This window comes from Pyxicephalus adspersus, chromosome 7 (assembly GCF_032062135.1).
Source record: "Pyxicephalus adspersus chromosome 7, UCB_Pads_2.0, whole genome shotgun sequence".
NCBI lineage: Eukaryota > Metazoa > Chordata > Amphibia > Anura > Pyxicephalidae > Pyxicephalus > Pyxicephalus adspersus.
In genome coordinates this window covers 65,791,805-65,808,508 of record NC_092864.1, presented here as the reverse complement: position 1 = coordinate 65,808,508, position 16,704 = coordinate 65,791,805, and the positions used below count along the sequence as shown (strand labels likewise).

Below are 16,704 nucleotides of genomic sequence, written 5' to 3'. Positions count from 1 at the left end.
CCAAATGTAAACCATCAATAAAACTGTAACCGAGGAAAACAAGGTTACAATGGGCTAAAGAGAAGCAGTCATGGACTGTGGATGATTGGATAAAAGTAATTTTCGGTGATGAATCACAAATCTACAATGGCCAAGTAGAGCATGCTGGAACTGTTATTTGGTTATGTTCCAGTGAAACATATTAAGAAGCCATATTAAGAAGTGATGACTGAAGTTTTGAGCACTTTTCTCATTCCATCAATCAAAGGTTTGGTTATGATGAAGGTTTTTTAGTTTGGTGATGATGAAGTCATTTTTAAGAATGATAAGACATCTTGTTATAGAGCATAAAGAGAAAAAACTCCAGGAAAGGCATATCAACTCAATGACATGGCAAGCAAACAGTCCACATCTCAATCCAACTGATCTATCAATTATATATATATATATATATATATATATTATGATATAAGAAAGTTGGAGCCTGATTGATAAAGAATATTGTTTTTCAGGTATGTCCATGTCTCAAATAATTTAAGCTGTCAAAAACCAGAGGAGGTTCTAGAAGGAATTTTTCGGGGGTTTTCTGTATTTTTTTCATCATTGAGCGATTGCATAAATTTATCCCCTTTTTGGACAGAATAAAACATATGCCATTCATTCACAACAATGACATTTAATTTTTGGAGATATGTTTTACAATAAACATCCTCTAAGTAATGATTTCAGTATTTTTTGCCAGGGGATGTAAAAACATACATGTAAGGCCTTAAACAATGCATGTTACCCCTTCTTTTTTTCAGTGTAGTACTGCAAAAGTAATGTTAGTCTAATCAACCAATTAGAATTCATCTTATATCAATCTGATTTCAGTAATGTTTAGCATGGCTGCTTTACATATAGTGAATCAGTATTGTTTTTCTGGTATACTGAGTAACCCATGTGTACAGTTAAGAATACATATATTTCAATGATTATGCCACTCCTTTCCAGTACTCTAAAGCAGCGGACAACCATGGTCCGCAAGAAAATTTTGGTGGTTAATGGCTCTGGTTGGTGTGCCCCCGAGCTAGGTAAGGAGAAGGACCCCACTAGGGGAGCACACCGGCCACATCTGTGGACCATGTCCCCCGAATGGATCACAGGCTTAGGGACGTGTATGGGTTGTATCTGTGGACACAACCTAGCCACTCTCCCATTGCAGGCTCAGACTTGCGATGGTAGAGTGGGCAGGTTCTGGCATCATGACGTTACTAAGGGGGAAGTTTCTTCCACTTTGAGTGACACCTGGCTTCCCCGTGCATGCGTGGTCCGAAGTCGCTAATTTTAGGGGTCCGTGGGTCCGAAAAGATTGGCAACCACTGCTCTAAAAACTAGTTAATTTAAAGAGTAATGGCAGCAGATAAAGGCAGTAAACTAGCTATTAGTTCATTCTAGCACACTGTAGCTCTATTTACTATAATCTGCGTTCTATATAATCCTTTGTATTACACACATAGACCACCTCACAAGGTCAAAAGGAGTGCATTCCTAAATTGAGTGCTGACTTTAGCTTTCTGCTTTTTGATGCACCACCAATTACTTTTACATTTCCAAGTTTTTAATTTTATTTATAGCTTTTCAAAGGGGAATTCCATTCTGTATAAATAAGACTATGGCAACTATGGCATTTCTGTAAAATTAGACTATGGCAACCCCAACTTTGACAAGAAAATTAAAAATCAGTTTCAGATACCCCTGTAGGGTGAGTGTAGTTGAAACCAAATAAAGGCAATGAAAGGGTTTTTTTGTACCTATGTGTAAAAGATTGAGTTTTTAACAAGAAACAGGGCTAAATCATAGTTCATCAACGCGTTTCGCCAAAAGACTTAATCACCGGGACGTTAGGATGATTGGTATTATGCCCATGTAAGTCAGCAGTGTCTTAATTTATGATAAGAAATTACCCTAGAGTGTTTTAGATGTGATGATCAGAGCTGCTTAGTGTGGATGTGTTTTGAACAGCATTTTTCCCAGAACAGATTTCCTCTGAATTCTCGGTAAACTTTAGACACAAAAGTCTTATGTCTTCCCAGGAATTATCATTTCTTGTTCTGCAAGCGCAGTATATTTATTACCTTTTGCATTAGTGAACATGAAGAGAGGACAAATAGACAAACCTACCTATTATAAAAAAAAAAAAAAAAACTTCACAGCAGGTTCCAATCCTTTTCTATCCATCTTACAAACACCCTACAGTTTGGGCTGCAGGATATTTTAAAGATTAATGAAAATAGTCAAAATCATTTTGAAGAATTATATTAAATGATCAAGTTTGATTATGCAAAAATCAACAGTGACAAATAAATTGAAATGTGCTTGATAAAAAAAATCTGGAGCTACTAAAAATCACCTTTAATAATAATATTTATTAATTGAAATAAAACTTTGCAATAGTTTCATGACGATATCAACAGAACATGTTAAGCACTTGTTTTTATCAGCATATTTTATGAAAAATCTGCAACACAATCTGCTTGTGCCAGGCCATTAACACCCAAATCCACAGAAATGCCAACATTCTGAGGCCAGCTGGAGTTTAGAGCAGCACTGACATCAGTTGCTTACACAACAACTTATTTATGAGCAGTCATAACTGTCCTATAACTGAGTAAAAATAGAATGACTTTATAAATGCGGAGGCTCCTCATGGTTCACGTCTATGTAGTGTACTACACAGCGCCTGGAATATTGAACAATGTAATGTACTACATAGTATGTGTAGTGCAACAATAGGGAGTATGTATCATAGGTCCTATACATTGCTGGTCAGACAGAGGAAACAATTTCCCAGTGTCAGTTGTGGGGGAAAATGACCTGTGCAGGCAGCCATTGGAATACAATCTGTGTGTTGGTGGGGTTGGTGGGCGATATATGTTAGAGCTCTAAAGTTAGTGGTTCCTGAGACCAAAAATGCCCTTTTTGGATTTTGGGAGGAGAAACTGTCCAGAGCTGGTGGTCATATGAATTAAAAATGCCAAATTTAGAGCACTACCATGGAAATTGAAAATGGACACTGAGTGTACTATGTACCCAGGCATTATTTGTATGAAGCCTGTAGCAGAGACCTTCAAAACAGCTATGATTCTTTCTATTATACCTAAGCAATATAGTTCTTAATATTAATTTAACGCTTCACTGGAAAATGTATTCCAGCAAAACAAAGCTAGGACCTGTGGGGTAGTTCAAAGGTCATTGCCAGAATTAACTAAAGAATCCAAGAATAAACACTAGAAGGTATTGGAGGCACACAGTCAAAAAAGGCCAAGTTCAGGGCAGGAAGAGCACTAGTAAGTGTAGGTCACACACTTAAACAATAGCAGAAATAGCAAAATATGGAAACCAAGACTTAGAGATGACAGAAAAAAAACTACAGCAGAAAACAGAGTATCCAACAGGAGAAAACAATTGGCATTGTCATAGCTACTCAAGCGCCAGATGGTTGACCATGGATGACTTCAACCATCTGGAGAAACAAACCAACCTCTAGGTCTAAAGATATAGGTCACACATAACACATGTACATGTGTGTAAAATCATTAAGTACAGGTAGTCCCCGGGTTACATATGAGATAGGGATTGAAGGTTTGTTCTTAAGTTGAATTTGTATGTAAGTCAGAACAGGTACATTATTTTAATAAATGCAATTAGCACATACGTTTGTTTCAACATATGGTTTAGGCAGAGTGGTGTTAAACAAAACAAAAAACAAAACTTTATGGAGCCTAGACATTCACTAACTTGTGGAGCAAGCTGTGCCCCCTCTCCTCCATCAAGCCTCTGTCCTGCACACAAACGAGCAGGTAAGCCCCGTTCGTATCTAGGAGTTGCCCATATGTCAGATGTCCTTAACTCGGGGACTACTGTACAGAGAAAAGTCTGCTTCCGCTTCATGGATCCATGCCTTCTGATAGCCACAGGTATGCTCAGCTAGATACATGAACTATACGGGAAAACAAAGTACTTGAGCTCATTGAAGGAACTGTGAAGAACTGTAAGATTATACATACGGTGATGAGAACACCCTGACGTTGTGTTACGACACTAATAAGGCCTCATGAGTAAGCATTATAGCGCTATACACATCAAGGCAATCTCGACCCCCCACCTTTCATTTTATGTCGGGACCCTGCTTCTCTGTAATATGTGTGCAATCATTGTTTTAGGAATATGCATTTAATGCATGACAAAGAACTCTTAGAGCACTATAAATAAGCTAACATGAGACTCACCCAGAAGCTGCTATGACTTACTGATGCTTTAGACTAAGCCTTCAGTTAAATCTCATAAATGTGTAAGAACCACCAAGATGTGTAAGAATTGCAATGTAAGGAAATGAGACAACACTTTAACACATTGTAAAATGATCTCTAAATACCTTCTAGTAAAAAAACCTAAAATATTAATATGCTATATTTTGTGATAACATAACTATGAAAAGGAAAAAACACTATGTAGCAAAACCATTTTTTCTTTCCTATTTTTACCCCTTGACAGACAAATTAAAAATCCTATTTGTAAATTTTAAAAGTTCCTTGGAAAATTGGGGGCTTTAAGGGATTGTCACAAGGCTAATTTCCCTGATGTAATGTTGGAGCCAGACAGGCTCTAATTTATTTTTATGAGTTATGGTTTATTGTTTTCAACAAGCTGCCTATGTTATGTAACACTGGTTATGTTTTTCTGATGCTGGCAGTGTAATAAAGCTGATTGCAGCCAGTTTGAAAACTGATCTGTGATATGAACCCTTAGTATATCTGTGGAAAAAGTTACAATTAGGACGGGTTAAGAGATGGCAAAGGCTAGGCTGCTGGAGAATGCAAGTATCAGTGCTGCTCCCACTTGCAGTGATTTAATAAAAACACCTTAAGGGGAACTCCAGAGTAGCAAACTAAGGGACTCATTTATTAAAGAAAAAGAATATCACTATCTGCTTTCCATTAAAGTTAGCAGTACGATAGCACAGTGGTCGCCACTACGGACCACTAAAAGCAAAGAATTTGGACCGCGCATGCGTGGGGAGCCGGGTGTCACTCAAAGGGGAAGAAACTTCCCCCATAGTGACATCATGATACCAGAACCCAACCACCGCCCTGAGCCTGTGATGGGAGAGTTGTCCGGTTGTGTCCATACGGGGTACATGGTCTATGGCTTTGGCTGGTGCGCCCCCCAGCATGGTCCATCTCTTGACCCCACTGGGGGACGCACCAGCCAGAGCTGCGGACCACCAAAGTTTTCTCACAGACCACCGGTTGGCGACCGCTGCCATAGCATACAGTGGCCAGCCTAATGCAGCAATTAGGACTCTGTGATTGGAGAAGAGCCAAGCAGGCGTTTTGGCAGATCTCATGACTAGGCTCCCCTTTTATTAAAGTGTGATAATAAAAACTGCTACTGCTGATTGCTGATTTACTGGATTTTAAACAAACTTTTATGATGTCATTATTGTACTGCTCACTGCACTACTTGTGCAGCTACCATGATGGTCGCCTCCATTTCCATAGACAATGCAGAACAAGGTATAGCAGGTCGGTAATGGGGAAAAGGTAATGACAAGCAGTACTGGTGGCTATTTCTTTGTCTTCTGTCTGCCTTTTTTGGATACAAATCCAGATTTAAATGAGACAAAAATTAGTACCAAATTCCCATTCATTTACAAATACATTTATATAGGGACAGGTTTCCAGGGAAATAATATTAAAGGAGATAAAGAATTAAAAGTATATTAACTAGTATAAAATAAAGAAGGAAAGTCACAATAAAGTGCAGTCAAATTCTATGGCAAGTGCCCAATATTGCCTAATACACAAAAGTGCGTGTTAAACAGAACATGATGTGCGTTCAGAGCAGAAATATATACAGTACAATACAAATTATGGGGCAGCAATGCGGGGAATTAATTTTTAACAATGTTTTTTTCAGCTACATTTGTTTTTAGCATATTATATTTCAGGGTCTTTAGGTAAAGTATCCTAACTCTTTCACTGTCACAGTGCACAAGTATTGAAAGAGGTTATCTAGTAGTCAAATAAAAAATAAGCTATAAGTTTCAGTTATAATAATAATATCAAGCAAAATACATTCTGCTATGTTAAGTATAGTAACACAATAACAACTGCTCCCTATTAGTACAACAATTATCCAGTCTGCCACATTCCCAAACTTGGAACAAAGCAAAACATGAACCACCACAAATTGGACTTGTTAGGCAGATAAACAAGTACTAAACAAAATACTTAACAAAATACAAAACAAAATACAGAGTATTAAAATGTTCAAAAAGTTAAAGTTGTTATTGTTCATATCAAAAACATAGCAAAGGCTCATCTCTATATCTGGTAAACACAGTCATCTCTTGAAGAACAGTGTCTCTACGCGTTTTGCAGAAACAGCGTCCACTTCTTCAGGAGGTTCAGAGAATTTCCTGTTCTCCTGCCCCAAGTTGAGAGCATGCTATAGATGTTTATATATAAAAGAGTCACAAATATCAAGGAGTAAGGTCACCCAACAGCCAAACTTTGGAGTTTCATATAAATGGAGCTTTTTTTTTATATCAAAATTCTTTGTATAATTATTGGGTACTTAATGGGTCCTGCACACAACTACTCCATAACCCAATAAGACTTTTTTATGAGCTACGTTCAGCACCATAAATACCCTCCTCCTGTGTAGTGTCCCTTGCTTCTTTTTTTAATTACCGTTTCACTGTGCTATGTAATCCTTGTTTTAAGGTCCTGTAATATTATTACAGGGGCTTTAAAACATCTATGTGAGTAAGAAGAATCCAAAGTCTCAGTGACCAGTGAGTAATGTGAGGCAGAGGGAGAGTCAGTGCAGGAAACACAGGGCCATGAACAGGTAGTCCCGGGGTTACATATGAGATAGGGACTGTAGGTTTGTTCTTAAGTTGAATTTGTATGTAAGTCGGAACAGGTACATTATTTTAATAAATGCAATTAGTACAAATGTTTGTCTCAACATTTTATTAGGCAGCATGATGTCAGTTACAGTATAAAATACTCACTGTGAGTTAATCATAAACAAAGCAAAAAAAAAATCTTTATGGAACCTAGACATTCATTAACTTCTGGAGCAAGCTGTGCTTTGATATGCAAAAAGAAAAAATGCAGTGTTCGTCTTGGTCATTAAAGAGTTACAAGAGGCTGCAGAAAGAGCTCAGTCCTTAAGATTACCCACAACCTCAGCTGTGTTTAGCAAAAGATTTCTTCTGCAAGTTATGCAAACCTCCCTGCCCTTCAAGCCTCTGGTATACACACAGCGAGCAGGGAAGCCCCGTTCGTATTTAGAAGGCGTCCATATATCAGATGTCCTTAACCCGGGGACTACCTGTATCTCTATTGATTTCACAGCACAGAGAAAGAGAGCCTAGATCAGGGGTGTCAAACTCTGGCCTGGGGGCCCCCAACATCTTTTTTTTTCTGCCCCCAAAGGAATCCTAAATATGAACTGCAGCTGGGCCGCCGCTGCATTGAAATAGCGCCACTACTACAATTCCCGGCATCACTCTATAGACTCTATAGACCAGTGGGCTCTCTGCCTAAGGGTGGCCCCTCATTGGACTGTTTTATAGACGCAAATAATGCCAGAAACGTTAGTAGCAATGCTATTTCAATGTAGAGGGAGTTTCAGCGGCGGGCCACTCATAAGATTTAGCTCTGGATTGGCCGCGTCTGGCATTTCCAGCCCTCCCCCTCAGCTGTACTTTTCTTTGCTTCTCCAAGGCATGGACTTGAATGGTTGGATTTTCATAGACGAATATTGTTATTATTATTGTTAGCCTGTGCAAAAAGGTTACCATTGAAATTTAACTCAGAAGTCTACAAATAGAGATTTTTTCTTAAATAAAATTAAAAAAACATTTTTTATGCCTCTTTCTCTATTATAAGCTTGTTCCAGATTGAATGTGAAGAAAAACATATTTGTTTCTATATGAAAAGGGTTTATATCTAATTCGAAGTAAAATTTTTTTTCAATAAATTTCCAGATTGGTCCGCAACTTTGTTCTAAGTTTTTAATTTTGGCCCTCTGTGTATTTGAGTTTGACACCCCTGGCCTAGATACTTTGAATACTTTCAGTTTGTGATCTTCAGAGTTGCTGCACAATATAGTCTAAGGGAAACCCTTTATTTCTCTTAATAAATGAAATTAGAACAACCCATTCTCCTCTAAAAGTAACTAAATAATTCAAGGGTGGGAATTAGGACAGCATTGATGGGGAAGACTTCATAAGACAGGATTTGGGGTTGAGTAAAAGATACTTGCTGCAGTTTCTGATGCTTGTTTTGTGGAAGTCGCAGTGTCCCAGGAAATGAGACTGATTGCTTTCAGCACAGGGGAGGACTATCTATAAGTGGGCACAAGAAAAGGAGGCCTGGAGTTCAGTTTTAGGAGAAATCACTCGAATAGGAGACAGATGACATAGGAAAACCTTTCGAAAAATAAAATTGGCTTTAGATTAATTTTAAAGTCCTAAACCCACCGCTAAACATAAAAACTGCATTGTACAGTTTGTTCCTTCACATGTAGATAATTTCCCTATGAACGTAAACAAAATATTACCTACAGAGTATCACAGCCTTACCTTGTTGATCATTATGGATTCACATTTTTGGTCCTGTCTTACATTTTTTTTTGGGTTGTGCTACTTATACCTGTCATTTGTTTTAGCTAATAGGGATGTTACCCTTTAAATGCAGTAATTTAGGTAATATGCCATAAGCACACATCAAGAATAAATCAGTAAGAATGTGACTGTAATTCACAATGGCTCATGAAATTATTATTATGTTCTAAATTCAGTTTTAGTTGTATGGTTGAGCCCACAACTATACTTGTTTGATACTTTAGTGACCTTAGTACCTCAGGACTGGAAGGACACAAATACAAACACTTTGAAAGGTAAAACAACTTTTTTTCATTTGTATTTTATCTGCATTTTATTTATTTTTTCTGGAGTGTAACTGTTTGATGATTAAGGGACTGCTTTAAGCAAATATCCTGCAGTCACTTTATAGGCAGATGCATTAACAATGGAATATTTACATTTGTTCCTTTAATTAACTAATGTCTCCTATTTGTGACCCCTAATACTGACTGCTTGAATAAATCAGTATTTACTAAATATACTGTTGTCTTTTAAACAAGGATTGATTTACTTGTACTCCCCTAATTTTTGCCTGTGAGGGTCTTATACAGTCTTCCCACAGTATGCGAAAATAACATATACTACCTATATGTAGTGCTTACAGCAAATGTGTAAAGAGTCTCCAATCGAAATTTACCCTTCTTCTTTATAGAAATAGCAACTTAGGTTATAGAAGCCTGCTTCAATTAAAAAAGAGGGTCATTGCCAGTACAAAATGACTTTCTCACCCTTCTCCCCTCTCCAATGACTTGTGTCTAAGTAAGAAAGGTACAAGGAACAGTAACAGATTGTGACTTCTAGCATTAACTGTATTATAGGGCTCATGTACAAAGCTGGAGAGCACACAAATATCAGGGTGAATGTCAGAGAAAATGTCAGCACCCATTGCTCTGCACAAGTCACTGTAAGCTCCAAAGTACTTTGTTCACTTTAAACCAATTAAAAAGGTCAGACCATATGCTTTGGCATGAGGATATTTTAAAGCACTGGTCTACAATAATACCTCACCATTTTTATTTAAATAAAACAACTAGTGATGAGTGAATTGATGATGAAATGCAGGCAAAATTTCAAATCACCATTGTTTTTATGCTCCTAAGCATATGTACTGTATAAAGTTTTGTCCAAACTTTGGAGAATTGTGCAATCTATCTTTGCCTGCATTTCAAAATTGTAAGATTGATTTACATGGAAATATTCAGGAAAATAAAAAAGGTATATATCAGCAGTTCTTTACTATAATTTTTCTTATACTTTTTGTACTTATATACAGACCGTAAAGTCTTTAAAGATAACACTCCTCTGAGGAAGCCCATTGAGGCAAAACATTTATCAACTGTAAATAGCCAGAACTCCATGTCTTGAGAATATATACTCCAGTCCAGTGACATATCAACTGAACGGGATATATTATTTGTTATTTGTTTGATATTATGTATGAAACCTATTTTGTATTAATACAAAATTATTGTTTTCATCAAAACAACCTTGGAACCAGGACCTCTTTCTTTCGTCCTTCTTCCATATTTTAATATTTAACACATAAAGAGGTAGCTCTGTGACAAATCTCTGGAGGGTTATCAACCGTCTTCTCCCCTGTATATCAGCTAATACTAGGTATCCCACTGGGGTGAATTGTCAACCCTGGATGTATACAGCTGGGGGTGTTCTATGTATGTATCTCACCCATTCTGTACATTACTGCAATGGAGGTGTCCGGGCTATGCTACAGATCATGGTGTCTGTTACCTGTGTAGATGTACCTGTATAGTAGTAATGTACCAGAAAGCCTTGTCAAACCTCAGGCACTTCTGTGCAGACTAAAATATTAGGTTTTCTAGGCTCCTTCTTAGCCTAAGAGGACTTTATGGATGAAGAGGGTTGCTTGGGTATGGGGGAATATTTTTTCAAGTGCCACCATAGTACAGTGGCTGACAGTATAATCAATATACAGGGGTCAGGAATATGTAACATAGTTAGTGCAGGGATAAGTAGTATATAACATAGAGAGTGCAGGGGTCAGAATAAAAAGTGTGAACAAACTAAAGAGTTTGTGAAGTACTTTGCGCAAGGGTCAGGAATGGTATATAGTGGAATTTTTCTTGGGTCTCTAATAACTTGTATATGTTTTAGGTCTTGGACAGTCTTCTATTTCATTGTTCTTGCTACGCAGCACTTTAAAAAGCCAATAGTCATGTCACTCGCTGACAATCTAATGTCCCTGCAATAGTTATGTGTCATTAACACAGTCTAAGGTCAATTTTTTTTTATGGGGGGGGGAGCCAATTAACCTAATTGCATGTTTTTGGAATGTGGGAGGAAACCAGAGTACCCAGAGGAAACCCTCACAAGTGGGGAGAACTCCATGCAGATAGTGTCTTGGCCAAGATTCGAACCTGGGACCCAATGCAAAGGCCAGAGAGCTTTCTGTAGTATTATATTAAATGAATATCATGTTCTTTCAGCTATACAAATTTAAAACAGAACCTTCCAAGCCACAGACTGTACAGGTACAAAGCGGTCGCTGTGCTCAGATGCCTGCCAGTCAGCGGTTCCCAAGATGCAAAAACTGCTAGAAGGCTCAGCGCTACTTTTTTTATCCCACTGCAGGTCTAGAAATATAATTCTCTCTGTATATTTGTCCAAAAAATTCACCAAATAGTTTACAAGGGGAAGGCCTTAGTATCACTTAGTATGCTTTCATGATAACCCACAAAACAATATAAATGTAGGAGGTAGAATGCCTTTGTATTGATCATGAAAGTTTGTTTCCAGCAACAAATACAGTACAAATAAGTACATAGAATTACACACAGTGCCCCATACCTATCTATTGCACACAGTGCACAATACCTCACTATTACACGCCATACCCTTTACCTAGTAGGTAGATTTTTTTTCTGCTCTAGTTGAATGAAGTACATAATACTTTTCTGGTTGTTCAGCTAAAGATACCTAACAATCCAGTACATTGATGCATTCTACCTCCACATGTGTTAAGCTGGCCAAGCACTGTACTCTGATAAAACCATCAAATAAGGTTAGCCTAAACAGTACATAGTTACATAGTAAGTCATGTTGAAAAAAAACACATGAAAAGTCCATCAAAGTTCAACCACTAAGGAAATAAACATACCCATGAAATACAACAACCCAAGATATAAAAACCTATGGACATAGTTGATCCAGAGGAAGGAAAAACACCTGCTACAATTTGCTCCATCAGGGGAAAAAAACTCCTTCCTGATTCCATGAGGCAATTGAATGTTCCCTAGATCAACAGTCACTGTTATTTTTACTTTAACCTCCTTGCAGTTAAGCCCGACCTTCGCTCAAGTATTAATACATCTAAAAGCTACATTTTTGCTGCTTGTGCCACTCACCTAATTTATAATTATATTTTTTGTAATAATTGCATGTTTTTTCTATGCATTAGTGTTTTATGTTTAAAGCGTACCTAAACTCAGCAATTTCACATTACATAAAGGGTAGAAAAGCCTTTTATGTAAAGAAAAAATCATTTTTTTTTCTAGGTGCAACACCCTTTTATTTATGAAAAAAGGGTGCAACACTACACCCTAATTCTCGACCGCCTAGGCGATCGTGGGATCCGATGCAGGACACCCCGCGGATGGATCAGATTGCCCTGTGGGATATAAGGTAAGTGTATTTTTTTTTTCGAGTTTTCAGTTTAGTTCCTCTTTAACACTGATATCACACAGTGGCTGTGTTAGTTTTCTTTTTTCCTGCACGTTCACCTGGTGATTCTGCAAGTAACACACGTCCTGTCTTGGGGTGACAATACTCACTCTTGTATCTATCAAATAGCATTGCTGTCACCCTAGGACAGGAGGCACGATAGGACTACAAAACTCTTCCCTTTTCCTCATCTACATAACATAGGAGAGACATGGTATATTGAATAGAACAAAAGGGACTAAATAAGAAAATCTCATTGTTGGTTTAACATAACTTAACTTGATAATGGCATGTAACAGTGTTATTGTTGTAAGTTGATTGAAACGGTATTTGGACATTTAGATGGCCATGCACCAACTGTAAAATAAAAAAAACTTACTAAACAATTTAATAACTTACTTCCAATCACATAGACCCCCACACAACATATATGATAGCAAATCCTAAAGAGATTGTATAATCGAGCTGTAACATGATTGACCAACATTAAAATCTGCTAAATTCTTATTGACAAATCTTCTAAATTATCCAATCAATGACTTAAACAACTCCATTCAAATGTTATTAATTCTTGGGATCTTCACATTTGTGTGCTATTCCAGAAAAATGTAATAGATCACACAATCTGAATGTAGCATGTTTGGCTCTTGGGCTTTAACAACTGTTATGATCATACCATGAATACCAAAAACTGATTCCAAAATAGTTTTACATCATCATTTTAATTGACTTGTTTAGGCATTAAACATATATTTCCTTAAACTATAAAGAAATTAAATGCAAAATAATTATACTTGAAAGATGTTTCTTCATGTTTTTTTTTTTAACTATTAAGGGGTATAGTGTATAGTGTAAAAATGTATACAACTTTCACCCAGGATTTACACTTTTGTAAATTAAAAACTGGATGGCATGTGACATCTTAAGGGACATGTGTGTATATCTTGTTTGAAAACTTTTATAAATGCACTTCCCTAAAAGTACCTCCAATTAAATGAACATTTTCATTGATAGTATTATACAGTTCCTCTCCAAATATAATTTACATACTGGAATATCTCTGTGCATTTTCAATGTGGATAGCATGCCCTCTGCTGGCCTTCATTGTAACGCCGTTTGTAAACCGTTTGAAAGCGTTTATAAAGTAGTTGCAATGTTGCTCTATTTTAAACATCAAACACGCATTATATTGACCATGAGTTTTCATGGGAAATTTTCTGGGGTGAGCAAAATCAGGTTCTGCTAATAAACCATCTAAAGTACAATTAAAGTAAAAATGCCCCCGTTATACCTTAAAACTGGATGGCAGGATTCTCTATAAAATGTCACCTTTGTAAAGTTTCACCTATGATTTTTTAAAAACAACCTACATTATTGTTCAGTTTACTAAATTAATAAATCATTGCAGCACAAAATGTTTGCTGGCAAAATCCTCTCATCTAATCTGGTCATGCCTTTAAATGTCACAGAAGATAATGATAAGATAAGATGTTATTTGATTGCATTGAAAGCATAAAAACATGTTTTGTTGCAAAGCTTCAGCGTAAATTACCCAAAGCTTGGAAAAATACCAAACCAATGTCAAACTCATTGTGTTTTTTTTTAGTTCAGGAGCACTTTGAAGTTGACCTTCAATGAAAAGTCACAATCCGCTTGCTTGATAACTCAAAAAAAAAAAAAAAAAACAACTGAATTACCTTAATATTAAGGATTGCCTTAAGCTAGGTACACACTTCCAATAATTATCACTAGAAAACGAACGATTCAACGATTATGCACGATTATACTTGAACAATCGTATTGTGCACAATTCTGTACATGCTGTAACAATACGATCGTTCAAATATAATCCACCAATAGTGTACACACACTAGATACGATCGTTTGGACGATGCAGGGAGTGACATGTAAAGGAGAAAGTGTATTGCAGAAACATGCACCATCACTGAACGACCGTACACGCGATAAATAGCGAACGATCGTCGGCCAATCAGATCCGCCGTGACGGTCGTTCATTTCCAATGACAATCCTCGTTTGTCGGCGGCGTTGGTCACCTTTTTTTGTGAACAATTTTCGTCCGATCCGTCGTTAGTCTCCAACAATAATTATTGGAAGTGTGTACGCAGCTTTACACTATAGCTTTCAACTTACTTGCCTGATTGAGGGTGACATCACAGGGCTTTCTTGTATGATTCTGCGAAGACTGAAGTTTTCAAATCTGAGTTGTTTTTTTTTTTACAGTATTCAGCAACTCATAGTAAAAGCAAAAACAAAGCAAAGGGTTAATTCTAATTGTCTTTGGGATTCCTAGACACAATGGGCTTTATTAACTAAAAGAATATAAGCTGTTCACAAAGTAAATTATTACCGTGCAAACGATATTTCACTTAACCTAATAAAAATGCTGAAGGTAATTGTATTTGACAATATGTACCTATTTCTTGCAAATGTAACATACTGTACACTGTTATTTGCTATTTCAATAAAGCTTTATTTTGGAAAAAAAATAAAAATGCTGAAGCCCTGGTAACTTCAACCATCCAATCCTGTGCAAGGAAAAATATTTTATTGGTTTAGATTTCCTTGCTTGTAATTAGGTATTGTGTGCAAAGTGAACTATCAGTGCATTCACTAAAGCTGCATACACACTTCCAATTATTATCGTTGGTAAATGAACGACGAACGATCCTGCACGATATCTGCGAACGATCGTATGGCACCAATCCTGTACATACAGATAACGACACGATCGTTCGCAGATATTGTACACACGATAGATGCGATCGTTTGAACGATACAGGAAGTGACGTGCACCACAGGAAGTGAGCGAACGTTCGTTCACCGCGCATGCTCAGACCATGGACGATCACTGAACGACCGTACACACGATAGATGGTCAACGATCGTCGTCCAATCCGATCCGCCGGTCTGGTCGTTCATTTCCAACGACTATCCTCGTTCGTCGGCGTCGTTGGTTACTTTTTTTATCAACGATTTCTGGCCAATCGGTCGTTCGGCGTCCGTTCATCGTTCATTTTCAACGATAAAAATTGGAAGTGTGTATGCAGCTTTAGACAAGTGAATTACCCCCTGCAATTCACTTTGGTAAATGAACAGCCTAAATTTCTTTAAGTTAAAGTTAATGTCATATTACATTTTCTTAAAAGTGATCGCTCCAGCACATTTAAATTTTGATTAGTTATTTTAAAAAACAGTGATATTTAGCCACAAAAATGTGGCAGCAGGTGGGCTCTTGCCACTACACAGGGGTGAATAAGATCCTTTATATTTCTTCTGCTCTGTGCAGGGACACCAATAGTTAGATAGCAGTGGCCCGCTATTAATTGCAGAATTCACATTAGGCTGGGTCTACAAAGATGGTTTTAAAAAAGCAAAATGTTCCTACGTTGTTTATATGCATTGTATGCACTTTTACAAGCGTTTTAAAGCTTGCCTTTCAAACGCTAAAAACTCATATAATCGACTATGACGCGTTTTACTGCAATTTGCTGTGATTTTACATAAGTGTTTATAAGAGATTTAATTTTAACCACAGGGAATGAGTACAGGGGTACATAAAACTCCTTACTACTTCCCTGAAAGGGTTAAAAATATACAGAAAAAAAGGACATTAATGTTAAAGTATTTGATTAGTTTGATTATAAAGTCATAAATGACTGATTCACTGTGAACAGGATTTTAGGGATCCCAGTGAGCTGTAAATTGAACAATTGTGTCTCTCCCATTTTGCCCTCCAAGCAAAATAAATGAGCCCTCCCTAGTGCCTGGATGGGTTGTTGTCAGGTAAATGAGGCTCAGCACCTTTTATCCTAGAACAGGCTTGTCCAAAGTCCGGTCCGGGGGCCAATTGCGGCCTGTGCTCAGATTTCCACCGTCAGACCCCTCTACGTCAGGGGTCAGCAAACGTTTTTGGCTACTAGGCCATTTTAGGAGGTCAAGAAGGCACACTAGGCCGGACTCTCTCTCGAGTCTCGAGCTGATGGCTCCGCCCCCCACCACCAGGAACGCTCCTGAAGGGAAATTCCTCTCCTCCGCAATGCATACGGAGGGGAGGAAATGTCCCCTTACACTGGGCGGTGGATGTGTTTAAGTCGGATGAGGTAAAAAGTGAAGGGAGGCATAGCAAGGAGGCCCAAAAGCCGCATGCGACCCAAAAGGAGCAGTCGTTATGCAGTTTTCCGTCAATCATGAACGTGATTGGCTGTCTATCTTTTGGAGGGAAAACAGCTGTCCAATAATGTGTTACTGCACCCTTTATATTCTGGTATCCCTTGCTTTCTGTCACATTTTACCTCAACAT

General features: G+C 37.6%; 1 long non-coding RNA gene across 1 annotated transcript in view; it reads left to right on the top strand.

Annotated features, from left to right (window-relative positions):
* Window positions 1-16,704, top strand: part of LOC140335833 (uncharacterized) — a 45,202-nt gene that overhangs the window by 16,841 nt on the left and 11,657 nt on the right. Inside the window, exon 2 of the long non-coding RNA XR_011921764.1 lies at window positions 12,217-12,343. This is a non-coding gene — a long non-coding RNA (uncharacterized lncRNA). The remainder of the gene's footprint in view (window positions 1-12,216; window positions 12,344-16,704) is intronic.